This window comes from Mauremys mutica, chromosome 12 (assembly GCF_020497125.1).
Source record: "Mauremys mutica isolate MM-2020 ecotype Southern chromosome 12, ASM2049712v1, whole genome shotgun sequence".
Lineage (NCBI taxonomy): Eukaryota > Metazoa > Chordata > Testudines > Geoemydidae > Mauremys > Mauremys mutica.
The window spans coordinates 8343265-8350973 of record NC_059083.1 but is presented as its reverse complement, the minus strand read 5'-3'; the positions used below and the strand labels follow the sequence as shown (position 1 = coordinate 8350973).

The 7709-nt window shown below is 46.3% G+C and overlaps 1 long non-coding RNA gene across 1 annotated transcript; it reads right to left on the bottom strand.

Annotated features, from left to right (window-relative positions):
• Window positions 1-3841: 3841 nt before the first annotated feature.
• Window positions 3842-7684, bottom strand: LOC123344990. The gene is made up of 3 exons (XR_006572689.1): window positions 7127-7684; window positions 6954-7011; window positions 3842-3969 (listed from the first exon to the last, which is right to left on the bottom strand). It is a non-coding gene; the product is annotated as an uncharacterized LOC123344990 (long non-coding RNA).
• Between the last annotated feature and the right edge of the window lie 25 nt (window positions 7685-7709).

Here is a 7709-nt window from a genome sequence, read left to right as displayed (position 1 = left end):
TCTTATTTTTATCATTTCTTTTAATGTAATCCAGGCACAAAGTTTCAGATTGCTCCTTCTGTCTAGATATAAAACCACACCACTCACTGAACAGTTGTTTTTGCTTCCTTGACAGGAGCTGACAGTGGATTGTAGCCAAAGTTTCCTGCTGAGATTTCTTCCTCAACGGACTCCTCTGAGGCAGCTCCTTAATTATTCCGTATTGTAAATCACACTTCAGGAGGCCTAAAACATGACTTTAAAGTACTGCTCCGCCCCTCACCCCACAAAGGACTGCTCCACAACATAGTTACACAACACTCAAATACATCCCTCACCACAACACGCATGGGGCAGAAGGGAGCTCAATGTAAGATTTCTTTCCAAGGGCAGTTTCTCTAACAGTACTGGGTATCCAGCAATGACTATGCAGGAGGGATTAATGTCTCCCATGAAGGTGAGAATCTCCAGCCCTCTCCCAGTAATGTCCCATGGGATCAGCATTCGGCAACTACTGGAGACAGTAAAGAAGAGAAATTAGATGAACTTTTCCTCCAAAGGACCCTCTTACACCATGATTTCAGTGGGGTTTGGCCCTAATTTAACATTCTGATCAGAGGCTCAGAGCCCTAGTTAGTTTAAAAATGACTCATGGATGTCCGTGTTGGGTCCCTTAGCTTCGAGATTAGCCACATAGGAGCTGGGTATTATTATTTATTATAATTATATGACCAAGGGAGTTGTTTTCTAACGTGATTTCTTTAAGTCTTTTATTTATTTTAAATAAATATTTTTTTAAATAAAAATTTTGTTTGTCGAGTCTTTTTAAAATAACGACAGGAAAATATAGTCCATTCAAATAGATAATGTATCCTGAATAAGAAACATCTCACAATGCAAACAGGAACAAATAGCAAGGAAAAGTCAATGGGACTGTCTCTGGCTGTGTGTCTGTGCAGCGCCCAGCACAACGGGGCCCTGATCTCAGCTGGGGCAGGGACTGTCTCTCCCTCTGTGTCTGTGTGTGGCATGATGGGCAGACACCTGATGTCCCTTCATGCCATGTCCCAGCACAGCCACTCCCTTCTCCCTCACTCTCTTCTGTGCTTTTTCTGCTGTGGTACTGTATATACTGAGAGCTACCCTTACTGGCCACTAGGTGGCACTGCTGCTCCTCTCAGTCCCATCTGAAGGGTACATGTAGGCCTAGTAGCTACATTGTGGGAAAAGGTCTGGTAAAACCCCAAGTGAACAAGTTGGAGGCCATCCAAAATTGGCCCTGACCACGTCGCAAGAAACAAGTCCAGGGGAGCTCTGACAGGTGCACTACAGCAGCCTAAGGAGCTAGACAGGCAGACAGCTCAGGCATGGAAGGAGCTGCAGTTACCTGCACTGCTCTGTGTTTGCAGCTCGCACAGACTCTGTCTCAGATAAGCGAGGACGTCCTCTGGGCTGCTGCTGCTGCCTTCTGCGCTGTTCAATCTTCTCTGCCTGGAATCACTGTCCGCAGGGAACCAGACAACCGCGGCCACTGGGAACTGCAGGGGGGCGGTGCCTGCGGATGGTCAACGTCAGCAAAATGTTTCTTAGCCCACAATAACGTTACCCTAGTGGCAGGGGCGGCTCTAAGAATTTGGCCGCCCCAAGCAGGGCAGCGCGCTGCAGGGGGCGCGCTGCCAGGCGCCGGTCCCGCGACTCCACGGGACCTCTTGCAGCTGGTCCACGGCTCCGGTGGAGCTTCCGCAGGCATGACTGCGGAAGGTCCACCGGACCCGCCTGCCGCCCTGCCGGGAAAATGCTGCCCCACGCGCGTGCTTGGCGCGCTGGGGTCTAGAGCTGGCCCTGCCTAGTGGACCTCAGGTTGCCCACCACTGAGTTAAAACCTTTCTCCGAGCCAGTCAGTGCAAAGTTTTGTGATGAGGCTCTGGTGCCATCTTGTGGCTGGACTTATCTAGGTTTTTTTTTTTTTTTTAAATAATGCAGGTTACCTGCATTTATTGAAGAGTGTTGATAAGTGCAAAGTAACACACATTAGAAAAAATCAGTCCCAATTATACATACAAAATGATGGGTCTAAATAGCTGTTGCCCCTCAAGCAAGAGATCTTGGAGTCATCTTGGATAGTTCTCTGAAAACATCTGTTCAATGTGCAGCGACAGTCAAATAAACTAACAGAATATTAGGAACCATTAGGAAAGAGATTAGATAATAAGATAGAAAATATCATAAATAGCACTAAGTAAATCTGTGATACGCCCATGCCTTGAATATGGCGTGCAGTTCTGGTCACTTCAACTCCAAAAAGATAAATTCAAATTGCAAAAGGTGCAGAGAATGGTGAAAAAAATGATTAGGAGAATGGAACAGCTTCAGTATGAGGAGAAATAAAAAAGACTGGGACTGTTCAACGTAGAAAATAGACAGCTAAGGTGGGAATATGAGAAAGGTCTGTAAAATCATGACTGGTGTGGAAAAAGTGAATAGGGAAGTGTTATTTACCCCTTCACATAACACAAGAACTAGGGGTAACCTGATGAAATGAATAGGCAGCAGGTTTAAAACAAACAAAAGGGAGTATTTTTGCACACGACGCACAGTCAACCTGTGGAACTCCTTGCCAGGGGATGTTGTGAAGGCCAAAAGTGTAATGGGGGTTCAAAAAAGAATTAGATAAGTGCATGGAGGATAGGTCCAGCAATGGCTATTAGCCAAGATGATCAGGGATGCAGTCCCATGCTCCAAATATCCAACTGCCGGAAGCTGGGAATGAGTGACAGGATGGCTCACTTGATGATCACCTGTTCTGTTCATTCCCTCTGGGACGGACACCTGGCATTGGTCCCTGTCTGAAGACAGGATATGGGGCTAGATGGACCTTTGGTCTGACCCACTGTGGCTGGTCTCATGCTGTGACTTTCAGTCAGATGCTTTTCTTCTTCAAAATAAAATCCTCTTCTTTTTTATTTTTACTGAATCAAATACACGGATCTGAGCACTGGGCACAGGATGGGCTGGGTTAATCTCAGGGGGAAAGTGTGTGTGTGAAATTCTTACTGCTGCGTGTAATTGCGCAAGAATAGATGGGTCTCTGTCACCCTGCGTCTGTTACTTTCTCTCTTTCCCCCCAAGAGTAGCACTGAAACTTCAATTTGATCCTCCGGGCTCCCCTGCTGTCCCTTGGTGCCCTGACGGATGGGTCGGGTACCTAGGGAAATGTTACCATTTCTCAGAGGCTGAAGGAAACCGGACCTTGAGCCAGAGCAACTGCTCCTCCTTCAGCATCTCCCTGGCTGGGATCGACACCCTGCCTGAAAAGGTGAGACGCCTCCAGACGACAAAATGGGCCTGGAGCAGGGACCTGAACTTGGGTCTCTTCCCAGGTGAGTGACCCAACCACCAGGCTAGAGAGTCCGTCTCACTCGCGCTCGGCCCCGGTGACTGTTCAAGTGTCCTATGCGACGTGGAACAGCTTCAGCAGGAGAGAGGAAGGGGGACCCACCCTGAAATAACATCTTCCTTTTCCTGTTCTAAAAAGGCTTCCTCTGTGTGACAGCCGGTCCATGGGACAGAGTTTGCACTCAGAGCCTCTACCTGGGGGAAAGGGACCCGACATTAATGGTCCTGAAGACACTTCATGGTTCAACACTTTCCATGCAGCGGGTTCAGGCACTTGACTGTGAGTCAGGTGATCTGGCTTCAATTCCCAGCTGTGACGCACATTCTATTGTGTGACCTGGAAAAAGTCATGGCAATCTGCCGTGCCTCAGTTTCCCCACCTGTCATATAGAGATAACAGTTCATCTGTTATTCCATTTATGATCCACTGTAACCACTACCAAGCCTCTTATTCCCCATACCTAGCCTCTTATTCTGCAGTTATTCTCCTCCTCTCACTGCAGCAGTTCCTGCTTCCGGTCCTATCGGCTGGGGTCTCTTCAAAAGATGATCTTTCTTCTCCTTTCTCACATGCGATGTTGCACAGTGAAATAGCTAACGATATTGACATTTAAAGTATCATAATTAGTATACAAATTCTGTGGCCTGCGATGTGCAGGATGCCAGACTAGACGATCATGATGGTCCCTTCTGGCCTGAGACTCATAGACTGTAAGTCAGCATCTGTTAAAGTGGATGGGGCAGTTCACATATCAGGGCTATTGTTTCAGGCTCACGTTCAGCTGGTCGGGAATTTGTCAACAAAATTGTTTTTGTCGGAAAAAGCCAATTCATCAAAACTTCTCATGGAAGCGTATCAGTTACAGCAAAGTTTGCTCAGGTTCAGGGGTGGTTATGGCATTTCCTCTGGGATGTGGGGGAGCCAGGCTCACATCCCTGCTATATATTTTTGTTCTGCTGCAGAATTAAAACAAATGTCGAGACCGCTAAATTTTTCACAAAAGGGAATTTCTGTTGTCCAGCCAGCCCTAAAAATAAGCAGCTTTGAAAATCAGAGCCTGTGGGAATTGAATGTCCAAATCCCATTTAAGGAGTGCTTAAAGACGATAAAGTCATTGCGGAGAAACTAAATGGATTCTTTGCTTCAGTCTTCACGGCTGAGGATGTTAGGGAGATTCCCAAACCTGAGCTGGCTTTTGTAGGTGACAAATCTGAGGAACTGTCACAGATTGAAGTGTCACTAGAGGAGGTTTTGGAATTAATTGATAAACTCAACATTAACAAGTCGCCGGGACCAGATGGCATTCACCCAAGAGTTCTGAAAGAACTCAAATGTGAAGTTGCGGAACTATTAACTAAGGTTTTTAACCTGTCCTTTAAATCGGCTTCGGTACCCAATGATTGGAAGTTAGCTAATGTAACGCCAATATTTAAAAAGGGCTCTAGCGGTGATCCCGGCAATTACAGACCGGTAAGTCTAACGTCGGTACCGGGCAAATTAGTTGAAACAATAGTTAAGAATAAAATTGTCAGACACATAGAAAAACATAAATTATTGAGCAGTAGTCAACATGGTTTCTGTAAAGGGAAATCATGTCTTACTAATCTATTAGAGTTCTTTGAAGGGGTCAACAAACATGTGGACAAGGGGGATCTGGTGGACATGGTGTACTTGGATTTCCAGAAAGCCTTTGACAAGGTCCCTCACCAAAGGCTCTTACGTAAATTAAGTTGTCATGGGATAAAAGGGAAGGTCCTTTCATGGATTGAGAACTGGTTAAAAGACAGGGAACAAAGGGTAGGAATTAATGGTAAATTCTCAGAATGGAGAGGGGTAACTAGTGGTGTTCCCCAGGGGTCAGTCTTAGGACCAATCCTATTCAATTTATTCATAAATGATCTGGAGAAAGGGGTAAACAGTGAGGTGGCAAAGTTTGCAGATGATACTAAACTGCTCAAGGTAGTTAAGACCAAAGCAGATTGTGAAGAACTTTAAAAAGATCTCACAAAACTAAGTGATTGGGCAACAAAATGGCAAATGAAATTTAATGTGGATAAATGTAAAGTAATGCACATTGGAAAAAATAACCCCAACATGCAATATGATGTGGGCTAATTTAGCTACAACGAGTCAGGAAAAAGATCTTGGAGTTATTGTGGATAGTTCTCTGAAGATGTCCACGCAGTGTGCAGAGGTGATCAAAAAAGCAAACAGGATGTTAGGAATCATTAAAAAGGGGATAGAGAACAAGACGGAGAATATAGTATTGCCCTTATATAAATCCATGGTACACCTACATCTCGAATACTGTGTACAGATGTGGTCTCCTCACCTCAAAAAAATAATCTAGCACTAGAAAAGGTTCAGAAAAGGGCAACTAAAATGATTAGGGGTTTGGAGAGGGTCCCATATGAGGAAAGATTAAAGAGGCTAGGACTCTTCAGCTTGGAAAAGAGAAGACTAAGGGGGGATATGATAGAGGTATATAAAATCATGAGTGATGTGGAGAAAGTGGATAAGGAAAAGTTATTTACTTATTCCCATAATACAAGAACTAGGGGTCACCAAATGAAATTAATAGGCAGCAGGTTTAAAACAAATAAAAGGAAGTTCTTCTTCACGCAGCGCACAGTCCACTTGTGGAACTCCTTACCTGAGGAGGTTGTGAAGGCTAGGACTATAACAATGTTTAAAAGGGGACTGGATAAATTCCTGGTGGCTAAGTCCATAAATGGCTATTAGCCAGGATGGGTAAGAATGGTGTCCCTAGCCTCTGTTCGTCAGAGGATGGAGATGGATGGCAGGAGGAAGATCACTTGATCATTGCCTGTTAGGTTCACTCCCTCTGGGACACCTGGCATTGGCCACTGTTGGTAGACAGATACTGGGCTAGATGGACCTTTGGTCTGACCCAGTACGGCCGTTCTTATGTTATGTTCTTATGTTCTTATTCTGATTCAATTTGGGTGTCCAAATCTCTTAGGCAGCACTGAAAATCTCAACCTTCAAGTGCAAATGGCTTTTCCATTGTCTTCATGGGCTTCCAACGACATGGGCCCCACACTCGAGACCAGCGTCAGCCACCCCTGCCTGAGCATAACCAGCCCTTTTCTACCTCCTAGGTGACAACGCCGCATACAGGGGAAACTGAGGCACACACAGGTGTCATACAAAAATATTACAGAAAATTCCCACTCTCTCACGGGTGAGCTGGACCTTTCAGAGGACTAGGAGTAGAGTGACCAGATAACAAGTGTGAAAAATCGGGAAAGGGTGTGGGGGGTAATAGGAGCCTATATAAGAAAAGGCCCCAAATAGCGGGACTGTGCCTATAAAATCGGGATATCTGGCCACCCTAACTATGAGGAGCATGTGGCTCTCTCCCATCAGCTTTTTACTGAGTGACATTCGCTGGCCTTTGTTATGCAGGAGGTCAGAGTAGACAATCAGAACGGCCTTTCTATCTGGGAATCTGTTCTTTCTAAGGATACCGCCCCCCTACTGTCACTGCTTAGATCAGGACGGCGTCTTTCTGACAAATCCACTTAAATTCAGAGCTGCACATTTCTGAACGCACCTGATTCCCCTTTATCACCCTACAGCTGTTTCTCACAGCTGGACCGGATACCGGAAACCTGTGGAACAAAGTGGGGGGGGGGGGAGAGAGAAATAATCTGTGTTAGTGACTAGACTTCTCAAACAAAGGTCCGGAGAAGCGTCTCTTTGTATTAAATCTAATGGTCTGCTCACCTGTAGGTTTTCCATTAGCTCTGCGTTTTCCCCTGCAATTTAGCAGTCAGCCTCTGGAGCTGATTCTGGCTTGTGTTCTCACGGGGCAGGATCCCTGGAATTGGGATCTCTGCTGCTTTCAGTGGTGGGTTTTCTGGATGTTCTGACTCTGTCTCCAGGATCCTGTTTTGCATCTGGTGGCTGCCGGGTTTCTTTTTTGATGTTGCCACCGTTACACACGTCTGGCAGGTCAGTGTGCGTAGCGGGGGTTCTGATTTTTGTTACAAATAATCAGCGGTTGTCAGGATAATTACAGGTAGGGCGCCTCCTCCTGGTTGCTCTGGGGATTTGCTCTTTCCAGGTGTGACATTCCCTTCTGGCGCTGCTTGTGCACCTTCCCGCCTCTCTCCCTCACTCTCTGGGATACCGGGTGCTCTCCCTTCCTGGCTCGGTCCTCCGGCCAGGGCACCTTTCCTGGGACATCGAAGTCTTTGCCTGAGACAGTTTCTGTGGAGCCAGAACAAAACAACAGTCCGGCCCCCAGGGCTTCCCGAGCTAAGTGTCAGTGAGATTCGGGTCTGTCCCGGGGCATCTTCCCCCCGCC